We start from the raw sequence: 21,355 nt of genomic DNA, 5'->3' as shown, positions 1-21,355 counted from the left end.
AAAAAATCCCACAACTCTGTGAGTGTGTAATATGTTCTCATTTTCTTTTCTTTGGCTGTCTTCAAGAATTGTTTCTTTATGCTTTATTTTCAATAATTTGTATATGACCCACCCAGGTGTGTGTGTGTGTGTGTGTGTGTGAGAGAGAGAGAGAGAGAGAGAGAGAGAGAGAGAGAAGAAAGAGAGCACTCACACATGAGAACAAGTATAGGGACTTCTCCGTGTTTTATTTATAGTGCTTGCTTTTCTGAACCCTCATTTAAAATTTTTTATTTTTAATTATGTGTATATGGGTATGGAGGTATGTGCACATGAGTGCAATTTCCTACAGAAGCCGAAAGAGGGCGCTGGACTTTGTAAAGCTGGAGGTACAGGTGCTAAGACAGGAACTCTGGTGCCCCTGACTGCCAGGCTGTCTCTCTAGCCCCTTTAGAAGGGTTTCAGGTTTATATTTTATATCTTTCATCTCACTTTGGAAAATATCAGCCATTATCTCTTCAAATACTCCTTTTCTCTCCTCTGAGATTCGGGATGCTCAGTACAGCTGCTGTATAGTTTTATTATTTGAGAAATCATGTCTGTTACATGGTATTGTTTCTATTTGCCTACCTTTAAATAATCAGATAACCTATCAGTTTTATCGGCGAGCCCATTGAAGACATTCCTCATCTCGGCTGCTGTACTTACTTCTGTAACTTTCATTCTGTTCTTCTTATAACTGGTATTGATCTGCTGAACTATGCAGGTCCTAAGGCATGCTGTAGCCTTGTTTGGAATCACTTATTTATTGGTATATAACTCTGTGTGATAGTTTTTGTAGCTCATTTCTGCCATGCACTGTTGATTGACTGGCCTCTTGATAATAGGTTGTTTTCCTGTGATGTGTGTGTGTGTGTATGTATGTGGTGTGTGTGTGTGTGTGTGTATGTATGTGGTGTGTGTGTGTGTGTGTGTGTGTGTGTGTGTGTGTGTATCTTATAAGTTTTCTTTGAAATTCAGACATCATTTGCACATGAAGCTGGAATAAGCTGTATTTGTGCCCGGAATTGAGCTCATGACTTTTAATGATGGCTCTTTCCAGGGGGAGCTGGTGCAAGTTAGTCACTGATGAGCTAGGCTTGGGATAGTTGCTATGGTTTCTGCTAATGCACCACAGATACTATTCAACACTGTTGTGTGTCAGTCAGAATGGTCTTGGGCTGTGCAGGCTTCCCTTCCCCCTACTCCCGGTCTACCCTCATCTGCATTTCCAGTGTGTCCTGCCTTCCTGTAGTCATATTCCTTCCCCGTGGTGGATTGCAATGGCATGCCCATGGTACCTGCTTGGCTTTCCAAGTGATGCTCTGTGTTGTCCTAACTTATCTTCAGACCAACAAAGACCCGTGTCACTGGGCCACAGTTACAGATGACTTAATGACACTGAGCCCCTTCCTCTCTGTGGCAACCACACTGGCTCTGGGCATAGTGAGAAGACATCTCCAATGGTGTCTAGGATGGAATCCTTCTTCCCCATAAGTGTAAATCTTGCCTTCTCTCTTTGTTCCAGCTGAGATGAGCCTTCTCCAAAGGCAAGACAAGAGCTCTGCTTCCCCTAAGTCAGCCATGTCTCCTGTCCGTGGGAGAAATGGGGCAGAAGGATCTAAGCCAGAGGCACTTCCTCCTTTCCTACAGCAGGGGCTGCCCACTCTTCTGAATCTGCCGTCCAGGGGATGCAAGTCCTTGCTTCTCCATGTACTGGCTCTTCCCTGTGGTCCTCAGGAGGTCTGTAGAGATGAGGCCATGCTTGCTTCATGTAAATGCTTCTGTGTCCAGGTTTCTGGACTTCTCACATCCAACTTTCAGAAGAAACCCAACTTTAGACACATCTAAGGCAGCTGTGGTTCCTCACTCACAGGTAAACTGGACTCAGGTGGGGCACATTCCAGTTCCCCAGTGTTTCAAGAAATCTGTAGTTCTGTGACTCCAGCTCTCTGGTAGATGAGGTAAGTCAGGACCCTATGGTGTGTTTATCTAACTCTTCCATGTTTTAGGGAATGGACATCTTCCCTTCTAAGTTTCTCCACTCTCAGGACTGCAGTCTGTCCACATCTCGATAAGCTCCCAGTGTCCTCCTGGGATGGGACCTGATAGGAAGGAAATGAAGAAACAAACAAAGAATACTGCTATTGATTTGATGACATAAGGTGATTCAATAACAGAAAGTAGAGACTGTATCATAGAAATATTACATATGAGCTAAGCAATGCAGTTAAAGTTAAATAGGAAAAAAAATAAATGAAAGTCAGTTTTTTAAAAGTCAGTTTGGATGTTGTCTTAGTTAGGGTTTTACTGCTGTGAACAGACACCATGACCAAGGCAACTCTTATAAGGACAACATTTAGTTGGGGCTGACTTACAGGTTCAGAGGTTCAATCCATTAGCATCAAGGTGGGAGCATGGCAGCATCCAGGCAGACTTGGGTCTGGAGGACCTGAGAGTTCCACCTCTTGTTTCAAAAAGCAAACAAGAGAATACTGGCTTCTAGGCAGCTAGAATGAGGATATTAAAGCCCACGCCCACAGTGACAAACCTACTCCAACAAGGCCACACCCACTCCAACAAGGCCACACCCACTCCAACAAGGCCACACCCACTCCATCTCACTCATAATAGTGCCACTCCCTGGGCCAAGCATATGCAAACCATCACAGATGTTTAGCTGTTTAGCTGTTTCTCCAGTGTGCTTCTCTAAGGGCAAGCCCCACTGCTCCATAAAGCAGTCTCGGCTGAGGGCTCTGGCCAGAGAGAGGAGCTGCTGCTGGGAAGACAGACAAGGCTGATTTCTGCGCATGCCCCTCCCATCAGGATACAGTACTCTTTCAGCATAGGATGACTATCAGTAAAGTGCTTGCTGCACAAACATGAGCATCCCAAAACTCACACACAAAAGTCCATCGTAGTGGCATGCCCTGGGAATCCCAGCAGGGGAGAACCAGAGGCAGGGAGATCCCTGGCGTTCACTAACACCAGACTTTCCTGTGAGCCTCAGGGTCCACTGACAGACCCTGTCTCAAAAAGCAAGGTGGATGATCTCTAAGGAATGGCACTCAAGGTTGATCACTACCCCTCCCCCCATACACATGGGCATGGGCACACAAACACACATGCACACAAAGATAAAATAAAACAAAACCAATGGATTATGAAAGTATTTATGTCCGCAGGATCCCTTAATTAAAACCCATTGCAAGAAGTTTTAAAAAATCAAGAGAGGAGGCCAAGGTTAGAAAGGAACTTGCCAGGGTCTGCCACTGCCAGCCAGGCTCCTGGTCCTGGTGGGGGTTTGGGGGCTGTCAGATAAATGAGGCGTGAACAGAGATGGGTTTTAAACTACCAGGGAAGAAGGATCACTGTGAGTATTGGCCATGTCCACTGAGGACAGCAAAGAGAAAGACATAGTACCGTCATCCTGTGCATCGAGGGGAGGAAGATGGCCTTTTGCCAGTGCATTGAGAAAGAAAGGAACAGCAGAAGTCCCTCCTAAGCCTGCTAAGATGGGAGGGAAGAGAGAGTCAGATTAATAGCTTGCTGGGACTCAAAGACGGTGAAATGGTTTTCTGCGTCTGCCAGTGGGAAGAGTAAGAGGCTGGAACAGATGATAAACACTTTTATCTGAGAGATTTGGACCAGAAGGAACTTTGAAAACAAGAGCACTGTGTGTTGCAGAGGGGGAAAAAAATAAAGAGGGAAAGCCTTATGAGGTCAGGGTTCAAACCTAAGACTCAGTGCCCCAGCAAGCACAGACATCTGCCTCCTCCTTGGTAGCCCAGGTCAAACCTCATCTCCAGGGTCCTCGAAAGCGGTCAGATCGCTGTCACAGACTCCCTACTTTAAGAAATGTGTGTGTTGCTGTTGACTGCACTGCCTGTGAATAAACAGTAACTGATTATAGCCTCCAAATCAATGCTTTTCACACGGCAGGTTTGGCCTATTGGCGTTAGCAGGCCATGTGATCAAGTTAGCACATCTCAGCCAGCATTGAAAATAATCAAATAGTATGCAAGGACTACTTCCAAAGCATATCCGACTTACGATGGGTGTTCATGGGATGGGGAGATGACCCCATACAGCACCTGAGTTCAGATCCTCCACACCCATGTCAAAGTTAGATGAGGGGAGCTGGGGTCCGGGGAAGATAGAGTGACCCCTGGGGCTCAATGACTAGCGTGTGTAGTCAAATCAGTGGGTTCCAGGTTCAGTGAGAGACCCTGTCTCAAAGGATAAGGTAAAGAGCTACTGAGGAAGACACCTGACATCAACCTCTGGCCTCCACTTGCCCACACACAGAGGCACATGCACGTGCACACAATGTGAACACACAGTGTTGTGTTCTATAACCGTTGTGTTTATGGGGGTGAGCGTCTGCAGGTCCAGAATCATAACACAATGCACTCTTATTTACACATCCAGAGCCCCTTCTAATTTCTTGTAATTGTTTGTACAATGAGGGTCTTCACAATTAAGTTTTGATTATTGTCATGGCTGGCATCTAAAATGTTCCTCAAGAGACTATGTGCTAAAGGCTTGAGCTTAAAAGCAACTGCTGGGCTTTTGGGAAGTGGCTGACTTGGAGGGGGGGCTCTGATTTGTAGTTTGATGGGCCTTGGAAGGTGTTGGGAATAGGCTGGGAGTGCTAGATCAAGGGAGTGGGTTCCTGCAGTGTGCCCTGGATCTACAGTGCCTCTCCTTTCTCTTCCCTTCCCTTCCCTGCTTTTGCTTGCCTCTCCTCTTCCTCTCTTCCTTACCCACCCTTCCTCTCTCCACCCCTCCCCCTTCCTTCCTTTCTCCTCCCTCTCCCAGCTGACACAGCCATGTACTGGATGTTATCCCATCCTTCTTTCCTTCATCCAACAAATGTTGAATATCCATTTTCCGCCAAGGCTGATTTAGGGAAGGAAATTCTCCCTGTCCCACATCAGCACTCAGGAGACTGGGGAAAGGGCCAGTTAGGGATGGTCCCTGGTGCTCAGGAGTCACACCCCATCTTTTCTCCCCACTGCATCGACACTAAAGCCCTCCTGGTCATCCATGCCCTCTAGGGAGGTGTCCACCTAGGCATATTGGCCGCAGATATCAATTGGCTCTGGTGGTTTCTCTCGCCCACCTTCAGCTATCTCTGTGTCACAGCAGTCCCTGGTGTGTCAGAGTTCCTTTCGTCAACTTAACTTGGTGCCCCCGTGCCTTTCCCATGCCAATTTCCCCAGCCTCCCTCCTTCCTGGGCAGCCTCCTCAGCCCACAGCTGGTCCCTTCAGCCCACTGACTCCCTGGCTCCAGTCACCAGTGCAGAACTCCCTTATGCAAAGTCCTTTCTCGTTCACTGTCCTCACGAGGAGTGTCCCAGGGAGTGTTTCCATCACACGGTTGAAAGCCTATTTCACAGTCTGGTGGGTCTCGGCTGTCCGGAGACTTTTTTTTTCTCTTTCTCTGACAGTTTTCCTTTGTTAATTGTAATCCACAGCCTCAGTCTTACCACTGACACCATCATAAATAATACTTAAGACTCGGGCGGGATCTTTTCTTTTTAACTTCTCGATAAAGTTTGGGTATTTTAAATTCTCCTCCATCCATGAGCCGTTCACGAGCTTGTTCGTTACTGAACTGCGGTAGTTATCATCTGACACACACTACTGAAAACAAGATGGTACAGGCAGCAGCTGTGGTCCAGCCTGAAGGGTGATGTCATTCTCTTGCTGGCAAAGTCCAAGGAAGAGTAACTGTGGTGGCTCTGTCCTGTAACTTCCACAAGTTGGGATCTGAGGCAGGGGTGTTGCTGAAAGCTCAAGGCAAGCCTGATCTATATAATGAGGTCCAGGCTGGCCGGGGCTACTTAGTGAAACCCTTAAACTAGAAAAAGAGAGAGAAAAGGGAACAGTTTGGCCTTTGTGAGCTGCCCCTTGTTCATTTTCCTCGTGACTTTGTTATGCTAGGAGTTTGAAAGGTCTGGGGCAGAATACAGTAGCAGAGCATGTGCCCAGCACTCAAAGGGACCTACCTGGGCTCCACCTCCAGTACCATAAAGAAGAAATGGGAGGAGGAAAAGAAGAATGAGGAGGAGCAAAACTGATAGAGCAGCCGAAGTCACTGGGAGCGTTTTCTCTGGGCTGCCATTGCCTGCCTGCTCCGCCAGCCCCTTTCTCCAGCTGGTCCCAGGCAGGAGATATGAGGGATGAATATGCAGGTTGTGCCCTGACCAGATAGGAAATGAGCTCGTGCAGAGGCAGATCTTTATGGCTTAGCACTGAAACTTCACCAGGACAGAAAGGGTCTGTGGTTGTGGCGGGGTACATCAGCGCTGAGTATGGCAGTGTGGACACAATCCCTGGGGGGGGGGAAAATCTGAGAATCAGATGTGCACACTGTGTGTCAGAGGGAGGGACGTGTGCAAATGCCTCAGGCAGAAATGGGTGTGGATGGGATGTGTGCAAATACCTCAGACAGGACAAGGAGAGAGAATATTGCCAGTAAAAGCAAACACATGCAAGGGAGCAGAGTCCTGGAGGGAGCTCAGCTCAGGGAAGAGACGTGCAAGGGCAGGACTTGTGTAAGTGCCGGGCACTCAGTGAAATGCTCTGTGTGTCCTAAGGGTTCAGCCCAAGCCCTGTAGCCTGCAGGCCTCTGCAGTTGGTTTTATCCTAGTGGTGGTGGTGGGGTGTCTGGGTCCAGGGTTGCTCTAAGGAAGTCTTTTATGAAGGTGGATGGAAGAGAGCATCATGGGGGCAAGGCCATCGGAGATCGCAGCCATCCTGCAGACTGATGGGTCCATACACACAGACACAGCCGCCCTTGAGAAGGAGAGGGGTTTTTATATCTTTAAGAAACATAATTGCTTCTTTTCAATAGGGCATCTTTACAGTGGCTGCTTGAAGTGTTCCCACTGATGTGTTATTTCACTAACACTGTACATACGGCTTTCTGTATATGGCGGCTTTTTACTTAATTGGCTGCAGTAGTAGGAAGTATTGGGCTTCACGCTGACATTTTCCACACATCCATACAGCAACGCAGGTCAGGATGTAGAAATCTCTAGTGGTCTTTGAAGGCCCATGTCAGTCTCTCCTAAAGTGATGTTTTGTTTGTCTTCACTTGTGTAATGATGTTCCTCCACTCGTGTGGAGCTCACAGGACAACTCTGCGAGTCAGCTCTCTCTGTCTTCACACGGGTTCCAGGGACTGAACTCAGGTCACCAGGCTGGGGTCTCTCCACCCACTGAGCCACCTTAGCATCTCCACTGAAGGGTCTCAAGGGGATCAGAGCATTCTGATGTGTGTGTATGTGTGTGTATGTACTTCGAGTAAGAAATGTGTATACATAAAACACATCTTATGCAGGGAACCTTTTCTAACAGGGGTGTGGGTCTCTGAAGACTTCATTCACTTCCAGTTAATGCTAATAGTTGTCAACTGTTTTAGGTCCACCATGATATGCTCTTAAGGTGTATGTGTGTGTGTGTTTGTACGTATATATGTATGCATGTATGTATGTTTGTATGTATGTACATTTGTATGTTTGTATGTATGTATGTATGTACATTTGTGTGTATGTATGTTTGTATGTATGTGTATATGCGCGTTTTCTCTTCGTTTCCTGGATTATCAGTGACATTGAGCATTCTGTTCTGTTTATAAGTCACCTTTGTGGGTTCTTTTCCTGGGTGGATGCCTCTGTCCACAGATGTGCTATCCAGAGGCAGCACAATACACCGAAGCCAAAACTCTGTGTTGGCTTTTCTAGCAATGATACTGGCTACAAACACCCTGTACTGTTCGAGTTGTGGCTCCACATCCCTCCAAACCTGTTGGCTCACAATGGGGACTTCACTTTTATTCTCTAGAGCGTTATCATTATAATTATTACTATTTATTATTATTCTCTCTCTTTCTGTGGTGTGTTTGTGTGTATGTGTGTGTAGCGTGTGGTATATGTGTGTGTAGTGTGGTATGTGTAATGTGGTGTGTGTGTGTGTGTTCGTGAACATGCAAATGGACTCTACACTGGGCAGAAAAGGGCCCTGGAGTCCCTGGAACTGGAGTTGTAGGCAGTTGTGATCCAGCTGACCTGAGTTCTGTGAACTGATATCAGGTTTTATGCAAGAGCCATGCATGCGCTTAACCCCTGGGCCATCTCTCTAACCCTGGGATTTCACTTTCAATAGGTAACTTTGCGGGCAGCTGTCTGTCTGTCTGTCTGTCTGTCTTTCTGCCTGCAGTATAAATAACTTGACTAATAAGTCAACACCTCAGTGTCTTCCTTGAACTTCCAACTCAAACCCTTTACTGAGCATGAATTAAGGAGCATGAAAAGGGCTTACCAAAACAGAATAATTCAGGACTTGGAAAGAGCAAAGTTGTGAGGTTTGTATATTACTCTTTCCTTCCTTCTAAGAACTTAGACCAAGCTACATTGCTACATCGGTGTGTTAGCTAGGGCTGTATTAAATAACTTGCCTGTGTGTTCTTGTTTATGCAGCTCTTTTCTTCTTCTTCTTCTTCTTCTTCTTCTTCTTCTTCTTCTTCTTCTTCTTCTTCTTCTTCTTCTTCTTCTTCTTCTTCTTCTTTTCTCCTTCTCCTTCTCCTTCTCCTTCTCCTCCTTTGTCTTCTTCTTCTTCCTCCTCCTCTTCTTCCTCCTCCTTCCTCCCCCTCCTTCCTCCCCCTCCCCCTCCCCCTCCCCCTCCCCCTCCCCCTCCCCCTCCCCCTCCCCCTCCCCCTCCTCCTCCTCCTCCTCCTCCTCCTCCTCCTCCTCTTCTTCTTCTTCTTCTTCTTCTTCTTCTTCTTCTTCTTCTTCTTCTTCTTCTTCTTCTTCTTCTTCTTCTTCTCCTCCTTCTCCTTCTCCTTCTCCTCCTTTGTCTTCTTCTTCTTCCTCCTCCTCTTCCTCCTCCTCTTCTTCCTCCTCCTTCCTCCTCCTCCCCCTCCCCCCCTCCTCCTCCTCCTCCTCCTCTTCTTCTTCTTCTTCTTCTTCTTCTTCTTCTTCTTCTTCTCCTTCTCCTCCTCCTCCTCCTCCTCCCCTCCTCCTTTTCTTTTTCCTCCCCTCCCCTCCTTCTTCTCCTTTTTCATCTTTTTCTTTTTGTTTTTACATTGGGTTAAAAATTAATTTCCTTTTACTTATAAACTAGAAGCATCCTGTCTCTGCAGCCTATCTCACAGACCTCAAGTTTGTAGTTGCCAAATACTTGAGACCCAGGAAAACCAAGCAAGCTAGGTAGAATCCTAGATTTCAGTGTCTGAAACCTAAGGTTAGCTTAGAAACAGGAGATCAGAACCCTTGCAATGCTTCCAAACAGAAACAACCTGCCTTTGTCTCCAACGGCCAGACAGAACATTAATATGCTTGGCTTCCACCCAGGACTCTCAGGGCAAGCGCATTCTGGGTTAGATTCCTTGAGTGTTATTAGGTGCTAGGGAGGTAACGGCTGGAACTTGGGAGATTATTTTCTACAATAAAAGAAAAACCTGGAAGCTTTTAGAAGATGAAATTTGGAGAAATTTCCTGTCTTCTTAGAAAATATATGTAATTTAAATCCCCATACAGATAAAGCTCTCAGAGGAAGGTCATCGTGCGTTTAGCTCCTTGAAATAAATGTTCAGTTATTAGGCAAGACAGAAGGTCAGGCCGACCCCGAGTTCCAGATCATTCATTCAGTCCTGGCCCAGAGCGGATGTTACTGAGACTCTGAGATGCAACATGACTCTGAGACAGCAGAAGGGGCCTGAGGAGCAAACACTGAGAGCTTCACTGAGAAAGCTGAGTCCACAGATAGCACTGAGGGGCCACAGTGTGGATGTGGGCTGGGTGTGAAGTCAGAGTCTCCGGTGTGGAGCTCTCTGCAGATGCTGCATCTCTATTAGGCTGTGTGACCTTGACCACCAACTCTATTAGGCTGTGTGACCTTGACCATCTGAGATGTGACTGTGGAAGGACTGACTCTTCTGTGTCCTGAGACAAAATTAGCTCAGGCCATCTTAAGCCCTTTAATGGCTTTCCAATTACCTTGACTTTCATATCTGACCTCACTTCTCAGAATGCCTCGCTAAGCCTCGCCGACCCCTAACCGTTACCAATTCCAAACCTAAGAATAGTGTGAGAGCATCTGAGATCTGCAGAAGAGATGGCTCTGCTTTGAGGTGGGCCACCTACCTGTCCCCGGTGATGTCATCGAGGTTCATAATCTTCCTCTGTTCTGTGACCACAAAACCTCACGTGCTCCTCCACAGCAAGTCATGTCGTTAAGGACGCTGGAATCTGTGTTCCCGAGCAGAAGTTGCTGCTTTTTGAATTAACTGTAAACTGCAGAATCATTTCCCAAAAGCTCCGAGAGCATTTCGATTGATTTAGGATGCATTGATTTGAAGAAAGTTGTGCTGCAATTGCTCTGTCTTCTTGTCCCCAGTCTTGTCACTCTGCGTCTGTGGACTGGTGCACAAAGGGAGAGTCGCTCTTCTACCCTAGAGACTCAGCTGGCCTCTGGACTTGCTTTGACAAACAAAATGAGGCCAGTGGAAAGACAGGCCAGTCCCTAGGCTAATGGCCAGAGGCTTGTCCCCTCTCAGGACCTCCCTGTTCCAACCAGGACTGGCCTGGCTCTTCTGTCTGATGCTGGAACCCATCTGATTGGGACAGTGTACGGTTCCCTCCTGACCTACAGCTGACCCCAGGAGCACGTGCCCAGCCTTCACTTAACTTGGATGCAGGCTCTCTAGGGACCCAGGCAGCAGGGCAGAGGTTTCTTGCTGATGCCTGGAAACTTGAGCAGGATTCAAGGATTGCCACTAAGGACAGACAGATTCTTACAGCAATAAAAGTAAAATAAAATAATAAAAATGACAAGTTCACTTGTAAGAAAAAGTGCCACCTAATCCATTAGCAAATAAAAGGAAGCCCAGCAGCACAGTAGGACCATTCCTCACCAAAGCAGCACAGTAGGACCATTCCCTACCCAAGCAGCACAGTAGGACCACCCCCCACCCAAGCAGCACAGTAGGACCATCCCCCACCCAAGCAGCACAGTAGGACCATCTCCCACCCAAGCAGCACAGTAGGACCATCTCCCACCCAAGCAGCACAGTAGGACCATTCCCCACCCAAGCAGCACAGTAGGACCATTCCCCACCCAAACAGCACAGTAGGACCATTCCTCACCGAGAAGATATGTGAAAATAAATGTAGCCACTTATCCTCAGGGCCTATACCTCATGGAATGTTGAAACACCATGGCCTTTTTGGCAAGCAATCTGGTAATCGAGCTCAAAAATTGTAGTGACAGTTGTTGCCTTCCTTGGATTTTATTCTTGGTGTGTTTGATATATATGTATGTTTTGTATACGCATATGTGTATGCAGGTGTGTGTGTGTGTGTGTATCCACCACTGAGATGAGACCTCTTACTGGCCCTGGACCTCACCAATTCCACTAGGCTGGCTGGCTACTGAGCCCCAGGGGTCCTCCTGCCTCCAGCTCCCCAGAACTGAAATTACAAGCCCATACCATTATTTTGGCTTTTGATAAGTATGCTGGTGGTTATAACCCAGCTTTCTATGCTTGCCTGAGCCACCTCCCCAGCACCCTTGGCTTTTATTAATAAGATTTATCCAAATATGTGATGGCTCATTAGCTTTAACTCTAGTACTGACAGGCAATCAATTTGAAGGTTTCTCAATTGATGGGGTTTTAAAAAACCTATTTAGATGCCAGACATGGTATATACTTTTAATCTCAGCATTTACAGAGGCAGGTGGATCTCTGTGAGTTCAAGGCTAGCTTGGTCTACACAGTGAGTTCCAGGCCAGCAGAGGGTACATAGTGAGATCTTGTCTCAAGAAAATATATTTAGGTATGCCTGTACAACAGGACACTGATTGGTCAAGCAAATTATGGTATTTATACATTTTGTATGGAAAATTTTTTATATTCATATTCTTCTTAAATAGGAAACACAGCATGTTGGATATGCATGTAGAGACTGTGAAGACAATACATGTATTCCATATGTTAGTTTCTGCCTTTGGGGATGGGATTATATATTAGCTATTCTCAGTTTCCATTGATGTATCTGAACCACTGAGTTTAAATTCTGAAGTTATTGGGTTTTTTTTTTACAGTAACTATTTAATTATCTATTCATTTATTTATGTGGATATGAGTGTGTCTACCTGAATTTATACATAACACATGCACGCAAATACCCACAGAGGCCTGCAGGTATTGGGTCCCTGAGAACTGGAGTTGTGGACAGTTGTGAGCCTCTTGGTGTGGGTGCTGGGAACTAATCCAGGTGCTCTGCAAGAGCAGTTGATGCCTGTAACTGCTGGGCCACCTCGCCAGCTCTTACCCTGTTTTACAAGAGAATCTTAAAGTCTTTTACTAGGTACACTGTTAAACTAAAATGACCCATTTGATTGCAAATGCAGTTGACAAAAGTTCTTTCTGAATAAACAGCTGTGTTCTAACTTTAAGTCAACACACGATTTCGGAATCCCACCCTTCTTTCTTTGTGAAGTCAGAGGGAAGTGTTCCCCATGTTAGGGGTGGCTTGGACATGGAAATAAGAAACATGCTTTTACTCTTTCACATAGATGTTTGACTGAACAGACTTACAGTATGTCCATCACATCAAAGATTGGTTTCCTCCATTCATTCTAATCAAGAGAATCTTTCAGACCTTTGTAAGAGGTCACCAGGTAAAATAGGAAAGACAAACATCAATCAAATGTCCACTGTGTACATGAATTACTTTGGTTGAAACTGAGAGGCTTACAAATGCAAGAGTCATTTTTATTTCTAATTGTGTGTGTCTGCACGCATATGTGTATGTGTTCACGTGTGCATGCATGTGTGTGCATGTGTACATACACGTGTGTGCACATGTGAACCTGTGTGTATGTATTCGTGTATGTGTGTGTATATGTATTCCTGTGTGTGCATGTGTGTATACATGTGTGTGTGCACATGTGTGCATTGTGTGTGCATGTGTACACATGTATTCATGTGTGTGCATGTGTATGTTTATGTTTGTGCATATGTGTGCAGGTATGTGTGTGTGCATGTGTATGTTTATGTTTGCATATATGTGCATGTGTGTGCGTGAGGTCCTATGGGTATGAAGGCCAGAAGTTGACATTGGGTGTCTTCTTCCATTGTTCTCCGTCTTATTCCTTGAGACGGGATCTCTCATTGAACCTGGAGCTCATTGACTGGACTAGGCTCACTAGCCAACAAGGTCCTTGGATTCTCTCCTGTTTCTACCTCCCCATCACTGGGATCACAGCTGCCCATCCTGCCCAGCTTCTCACATGAGTTGGTGCTGGAGATTAAACCCATGTATTCATACTTCAACAGTAGGCACCAATGACCAGTTTCCCAGAGCCTACACTCCACGGTTTGTTTTAGAATGGGTTATGGTAACTGGGGCTTGGGATGTGTTTGTGGTGTGGGATCTAGGGATCTAGGGTGTCCATGGCAGTCTTTGGCCTACGTTCCCTTCCCAGGAAAGAGGGAGACAGAGCAGAGTCAGTGGGTGTGTGAGCTGCATGGCCACGGGACCCCACATGAAGTGGGTAGGTGTGGAAGCTGAGAGCTGTTTGGGATGTAGATCTTCGCTGTATGCCCAGGCCCACAACTGGGAGGAAATGGAGCAGACATCCAAGTCACAAGGTGGGTTTCTGAAGGTGACGGAGACTTCCCGAATGACATGAGGGAGCACAAAGTAGCTTAAGGATGTCCTTGATTTGGAAATGTTTTTCTTCAGAAGCAGGAGTGATTTAAATCTTGTAGGTAGCATGTCAAAACTCCCCATAGATGAATGCACATTTGTAACAAGGCTATGAATAAATGTTTTGATATACTGAAAAAATTAAATTAAATTAAAAAGTGGGTTGTGATGGCTAGTTTTGTTTTATGAGACAAAGACTCAAAAGTGATGGCTCACTTGAAACTCGCTATGTAGACTGTGTTGGCCTTGAACTCAGAGAAAGCTGCCTTCCTCTGCCCCTGGAGTGCTCCCATAAAAGGCTTGAATCACCATTAAGCTGCAAAATGGCTGGCTATAATTGTTGACTCGACACAATGTATCATCACCTGGGAAGAGAGTGTCAAAGAGGGATTATCTAGATCAGGTTGGCCCGTGCACATCTGTAGGTTATTACCTTGATTATGTTCATTGAGATCAGATGATCCAGCCCACAGTAGGCAGCACTAGTCCAGAGGCAGAAGATCCTGGGCTGCGTGAGTAGAGAGCATATTGAGCACTAGTATTCTTGCCTCCACTCTCCTGCTGTTCTTGGCTGTGTGCTATGTCACCACCTGCTTCGAGTTCCCATCTCGAATTCCCCACGGAGATGGACTGTATGTAACCTCGAATTCTACACTGAATAATCCACACTCCACTCCCTTCAAGTTGTTTCCTTTGAGGTATTTCATCACAGAAATAGAAACGAAACTAAAGCATAGGTTTTCTTATATAACTCGAGAGCTCAATAATTAGCATTTCTCAGATGCAAACCTAGACTCAACCCCGACCAGGACCCAATTTTCTTATTTTCCTCTTGGCGTTGGCCCCATCTCCAGGGAACTCCCTCCTTCAAGGGCTCCCAGGTGACTTCCAACGTCCTTCATCACTTAAACCCACTGAGGTGGAGAGAGGCTTAAAAAAATACTTCCTGAAGGGGACTCACATGCCTTCCAATCACTGTTCCCCGGGAAACACAACTGTTGTTAAATGAGGGAAGGGAGTTACCCTCACAGAATCATGATGCTCAAAAGGAGGGGGCAAGGGGCTTCCCCAGAAGAGAGCCACTGAGGAAAAGCAAAAGAATCCTGGATGACAGGACGCAAAGAGGCTCACCTTTCAGAAGTCCATAAGATGAAGATGAAACGAAGATCATCACAGATGATAAAAGGGTTGGAAGACACCCTTGGCCATGGCACTCCTGGGCAAGCAGTAAGAAACCACAGAGATGAAAGGACTGCAAGACTGAGAGCACATACCGCCTGTCAATCACAGATGCCCCACGGGGAGGACACGTCAGCGTGACTGCCAGCTTTCTCTTCAACAATGGCTCTAAAGCAGGGTCTCTTTGCAATTGCTCCTCAACCCACACTTTCAGGATTCTTGTAATTTAAAAAAGTATTTTTATTTGTGCATGTGTGTGCACAAGCATCCAAGGAGGCCGGAGAATGGGGTCAGAGTCCCTGGACCTGGAGTTACAGGTGGTTAAGAATCACTTTGAATGAGTGCTGGGAATCAAACCCCTTCTCTGCAAAAGCAGCCAGTGCTCGTAGCTGCTCTCCAGCCCCAGATTCCTGAGTTTTAACTGCATCACTTGGCTCCATTGGTCCCTGGGACTTAGACTTGGGGTCTAAGGCTTTGAAATAGTTTTCTGGGATGGAAATAAAGGTAATAATTTGATTAGCATTTGAAAGGCTTTTCCGTTGGGTTTTCATGCCTGTCTTTGTTTTTCTCTTCCCTTTTCTTCTTGAACCTATATAATGGAAACCATCTTTGTAATTATTCCCAAGCGCTGAAACTTTAATCTCCATCGTGTAATTGAAATTTTCTCTGTAGCAAAGTGGTTTTCTGAATCCTCAACAAATGTTGGTCATTTCCTTGGGAAAGGGGCAGGGGGGAGATGTGTGTGTGTGTGTGTGTGTGTGTGTGTGTATGTATGTGTAGTGTGTGGTATATAGTGTGTATGTGTGGTGTGTGCATGTGAGTGTGTGTGATAAATATATGTGTGTTTGTGGTGTGTGCATGTGTGTGTGGTATGTGTGTGAATGTGTGAGTATATGTGGTGTGTGTGGATGTATGTGTGTATGCAAGTGTGTGTGGATGTGTGTGGTTGTGTGGATGTGTGTGTGTGATGTGTGTATGCATGTGGTGTATTGTATGTTTGTGGGTGTGGTGTGTATGTGTGTGTATATGTGGTGTGTGCATGTGAGTGTGTATGTGTGTACGTGTGTACGTGTGTGATGTGTATGTGTGTTTGTGGTGTATGTGTGGATGTGTAGTGTGTGTGTAGTTGTGTGTATATATATGAGTGTGATGTGTATATGTGTGTGGTGTATGTATATGTTTGTGTGATGTGTGTATGTATATGGTGTGTGTGTGTGTGTGTGTGTGTGTTTGTCCATCCTACAGCTGTCTCCTCAGTTTTGCCACCACTTGCTGTGACCCTTTTAAGGATGCTCTATTTGTTTCTGTGACTATTTAGGTACTCATGCATTAAGTGAGCATTTATTGAGTGCAATTGTGTGTCCTAAAGGAAGCACCCAAGCACAAAGTGGGGTGGAGCAAGAGAGAGAATGATGATTACAGCACAAAGGGAGAATGCTCCCGCAGAAAACTGGCAGAGTTGCTGCTTGGTGGAGTGGCGATCAGGCTTTGCCCCCGTTGGTCTTGGGACAGTGAGTAAACACAGACTTGCATTTTGGGAGGGTCATCACTGCCTCTTATGCTGTCCTCAGGGAAGCAAGGTGACTGGGGCATGCTAGACCCATGTGCAAGAGCCAGGGAGAGAGCTGGGCACAGAGTGTTTAGACAGAGGGCTGGGAGAAGCAGGTTCTGAGGGTGCAGAGGAGGAGAGGAGCTGGCAGACTGCAAGGTCAGCAGTTAGGAGGGCAGAGGAGGGAGGGTGAGTGGGTCTATGCTGAACACAGCCCTGTGGTTGGGGGGCAGGGAGGGGTGGTGGAGACATACACAGAGGTGGATCTCCTGCATAGAAGAGCTAAAACAAAAGCCTCCGTGACTCTTTTGCTTTAAAATGTTTATCGTGAAGCTTTAAGCTCACACAGTCATAAAAGGAAAGGCACTCAACTTTAAAATGTTAGGAAATAGAAATCCACTTGGCATCTCCAGCCGCATAAAACCAGATCTGCAAACACTCAAAACAAAGATGTCCACTAGAAAGCATCACAATCCCAAGGAAAAGTCTCCAGCCTTCAGTGGACATGTGCGGGGACAGCTGAATGAACAGGAGGGAGGAGGGCTGCAGAGACAACCAAACACAGTGCTCACTGCAGGGACTTGGAGCAGACACTGAGTGCACTGAGACACTCGGTGCAGGCCCTGAGTTTGGATCCCCAGCACCCAGCACAGCCAGGGTAGTGCCGGACTGTAATCCCAGCGCATCTACAGCGAGGTGGGAGACAGAGGACAGGAAAATCCCTGGAAGCTCCCTGTCAGGCAAGCCTGGAACAAAAGAGATCCTGCCTCAAACAAGGTGAGGACCCACACTTGAAGTTTTCCTCTGACCTCAATGCCTGGGTGTCTGAACATGCACACACACACACACACACACACACACACAAACACACACACAAACGCACACTCACGCACAGCACATGCAGGAATGCAGAAACACACATACATGAAGAAACACTTGTCAGGATGAGTGAGGATTCACCCGTGACCATGGTATCAGTCACCATCAGAAGTCTCTTCTTAACAGACTACAGAAGAAAGGGCACGTGATTAGGCCAGGATAAACAGAAAGGAGCCTGATAGGCGTAGCATGGATTCATGGCTAAGACATATATTCAGTAACAGTTTAAATAGTCCTTGTTGTGAAGTATGTATCCATTGAGCACCTACAGTGACACTGTACACAACCTGGAGAGGCCTGACCTGCGAGCAGTAAAGAATGACACCTCGTCTACCCCAGGGAGGTGGAACACAGAATTACTGAAGTCAAGTGTCCTGCTTATGCCAGGCTACCTAGAACTCTAGTGCTGCCTATCTCTGCCTCCTGAGTGTTGGTACCAAAGGCTTGTGTCACCATGTTTGGTCCATTAAAAAAACTGATCACATTTATTTATATGTATGTGTGTCCACATGCTATGGACATACATGGTGGGGGGATCAGAGGACAAGTTATGGCAGCTCTCTCTCACACACACACACTACTACTACTACTACTGCTGCTGCTGCTACTACTGCTACTACTACTGCTACTACTGCTACTACTACTACTGCTGCTGCTGCTGCTGCTACTACAGGATCTCAGCATCAGACTCAGGTCATCAGGCTTGGAGGCAGGCACAGTTACCACTGAGCCATCCCACCGTTCTCTCCATTCTTTTTGTTTGTTTGTTTGTTTTGGTTGTTGTTTGTTTGTTTGTTTGTTTTGAGACAGGGTTTCTCTGTGTAGCCCTGGCTGTCCTGGAACTCACTCTGTAGACCAGGCTGGCCTCAAACTCAGAAATCCACCTGCCTCTGCCTCCCAGGTGCTGGGATTAAAGGCGTGCGCCACCACCTCCGGCTTCATTCTCTCCATGCTTTCACACACTACTTACTCAAAGGCCACGTGCCTGACTGTGATCTCTGTGCTGATCTCTGTCCTTGGTGGTTTGGCTCCTGAAAAACACTGGTCAAATAAACATGCTGTGCCCAACCCACTGTGCCCTCTCCTGTCCCCTGTCCTGTGTAAAATGAGGCACAGGGGTTCATAAATTGATATACTTCAGAGGACATGATCACCTACAGAAGAAAAGTAGAGGGACTCTACCGACAGGTCCTATGAGCAGAAGTGTCCAGGAAAGTTATTCGAATTGAAATCTCTGTAGAAAGCCAGCATATTTCAATTAAAATAATTTAAAGACATATACTAACAGGGCCCATTAAGAATAGCAGTGAGGAGGCTGGAGAGATGGCTCAGTGGTTAAGAGCACTGACTGCTCTTCTAGAGGTCCTGAGTTCAAATCCCAGCAACCACGTGGTGGCTCACAACCATCCGTAATGAGATCTGATGCCCTCTTGTGAGGTGTCTGAAGACAGCTACAGTGTACTTACATATAATAAATAAATAAATCTTTAAAAAATAAAATAATTAAAAAAAAAAAAGAATAGCAATGAGGGATGAAGAGACAACTCAATGGTTGAGGCCAGGCTCTTGCGAAAGTAACTGTAGGCTTTTCCTCCCAACCACTTTGTTCCTAGAAGTAATGACTCTGAGCCCTCTTTTATATGAATAAATGCCTAGGCTAGTAACCTTGGCTTTGTTCCCTGACTAGCTCATACCTCAACAATCCAATTTAGTCTAGTCTAAGCATGCTATATGGCTGGTTACCTTCTCAGTTTTAGACTTCTGTCCCTCAGAGTTCCCGGGTGACTCTCCCACATCTGACTATTTCCCAGAATTCCCTTCCCCAACCCCCACTCTGTGCTGGAACTCCCATCTCCTATTCCCTGCCTCAGCTCATTGGCTAAAGGCGCTTTGCTGCTGTTGTTGTTGTTGTTGTTGTTGTTGTTGTTGTTGTTGTTGTTTAATTGACAGGTCCCCAGAATCCATGATCTGCAGTTGACAACTACCTGCAACTTCAGCTTCAACTGGTCTCATTCAAATCCTACTTGGGCCCCATTGGGCAACTACACTCACGCATACCACATACACTCACGCATACCACATACACTCACGCATACCACATACACTTAGTATTTCTTTAAAAATGGCAATAACAAAAAAAAAGTTTGAAAAGTAAAAGCCAAAGGAAGAAAACAGCGATGAAAACCATTCACTGCCACCGGGTGTGGCGGTGCACGCCTTTTACCCCAGCCCTGGGGAGGTGGAAGCAAGTGGGTCTCTGTGAGTTCGAGGCCAGCCTGGCATAGATAGTGAGTCCCAGGCCAACCCGAGCAATATAACAGAGACCCCTTAAATCCCAACACCTTTTCTAGCAAATTACACAATTGCCCAGGCCCAGCTTTTCTCTGTTGTACTCCATGTTTGGCATCTGCCCAACTTGTCCCATGTCCTAACCCTGCTCTCTATCCCTGCTGATGGGACCTGATGTCCCTCTGGGCCTGCTAGAAAGCACCACTTCTTACTTGGCCAGCATCAGTCACCTTTGTCAGATCAAGAGGATTTTGAATCTGTTCTCAGCTGTGCCTTTTAGTCACCCGTAAGCTGTCTTTTCTATGCTTGTTCTCTTCCTTCTTAAAAATTGTATTTATTGATTTTGTGAGGGTGGGTTGACGAGAAATGAATGCAAGGAGGCATGTGGGTGAAGGGCAGAGGACAACTAAGGGAAATTCCTCAATTCTCCGGTTAATTCTTAATGTCATACCTCTCCTGCCAAGTTCTATGGGATTTGAGGATGGACTATAACCTCAATTCTCTAGTGTGAGAGCAAAACTCTCCTCAGAGTTTTCTGTTTCTGCTTTTTATAATGAATATGTACACTTAAGCACTGTTTTAAAGAACAAGGAGACATGTCTCCCACTTAAGGTTTGGCACTGTAGCTCAGAGACACTCCCCTCAAAGTGTACTTGGCATGGGCAGGTCTGGGAGAAAGTCAGGCAGAGAGAATGTGTTGTTTGGTCCTTGACCAAGTAACTTCTCACTGAATTGTTTTGGGCTAAAGTGAGAAACATCTCACAAGTCCTGGCAGGTAGACCACCTTTCTGCTTTGCTCTGTGCATTTTAATGCAAATGAACACACACACATACAGCCTGACCAACCACTCTTTGGAGCCAAGGACAGTTTACCTTAACATATTTAAATACTGTTGGAGCCAAGGACAGTTTTCCTTAACACACTTAAATACTGTTCATCTTGTTTCTGTGTTGCTTTGTTACCACATTTCTTCACCTTGCCAATAAAAATGTGATAATTAAGAAGTCATTTTAAATTTCCAGTCTTGACCTGTCCGTTCGTTCGTTGCAAACAAAAGTCTAGTCCCTAGGTCTAATTCTGTAACAATTTACTCTTGTACATGCAGAAAAAACACAAGTCAAGATGTGAGGGGCTAGCTCTCAATAAGCTGTGTGAGCGAAGTGCTCTTCATGACACGTGCTCTTCTTGCCTGAAGAAGACACCACCAACAGGTATGTGAACTAGGGGAAGGGAGATGGGTGGTGTGCCTTGTCCAGACCTCTGTGAATTTGTCTAGAAAACAGTCAAGATTTAACACTGCCAGCTGCTTCCTGAGCTGCAGACAGAGCCAGGACTAACATTGTCACTCACGTTCCTTCTCAATCCTTGTCCCAAGGGCTGAGTGTGTAGCTCAGTGACAGTATTTGCCGGGCATGTCCAAGGCTTCTGGGTACCATGTTTAGCAGTGTTTAGATCCAGTCACATTCACCTCTGTCATTGTCTTGATATCCAGTCCATTTGAAAAGCTGTCCTGCTCTACTGTGAAATGAGCCTCCTTAATTGTGACCCCAAAACTAGATTCGATATTTCAGTAGTTTTAATCATGTAAGATCAATCAGGCTTTATAAAGAATACAAACTATGGAAGGATTTTAAAAAACTAAGCCCAAAGCTAAAAGAATTAAAACACATGGCCAAAATGGGGGATAGGCTGCAAAAGGTGGTATTAAAGGTAACA

At 46.0% G+C, this 21,355-nt stretch overlaps 2 long non-coding RNA genes across 2 annotated transcripts; one reads left to right on the top strand and one right to left on the bottom strand.

Moving 5' to 3' along the window:
* Positions 1–208: 208 nt before the first annotated feature.
* Positions 209–10,515, bottom strand: Gm39283 (predicted gene, 39283). The gene is made up of 2 exons (NR_168709.1): positions 10,173–10,515; positions 209–2,123 (listed from the first exon to the last, which is right to left on the bottom strand). It is a non-coding gene; the product is annotated as a predicted gene, 39283 (long non-coding RNA).
* Positions 10,516–16,330: 5,815 nt separating this feature from the next.
* Positions 16,331–20,876, top strand: Gm39282. Its single transcript, XR_879357.2, has 3 exons — positions 16,331–16,432; positions 17,048–17,247; positions 20,745–20,876. It is a non-coding gene; the product is annotated as a predicted gene, 39282 (long non-coding RNA).
* Positions 20,877–21,355: the final 479 nt, after the last annotated feature.

Source organism: Mus musculus, chromosome 8 (genome assembly GCF_000001635.26).
Source record: "Mus musculus strain C57BL/6J chromosome 8, GRCm38.p6 C57BL/6J".
Taxonomy (NCBI): domain Eukaryota; kingdom Metazoa; phylum Chordata; class Mammalia; order Rodentia; family Muridae; genus Mus; species Mus musculus.
The sequence above is the reverse complement of the archived record's forward strand: the minus strand, read 5'-3'. Positions and strand labels throughout refer to the sequence as shown.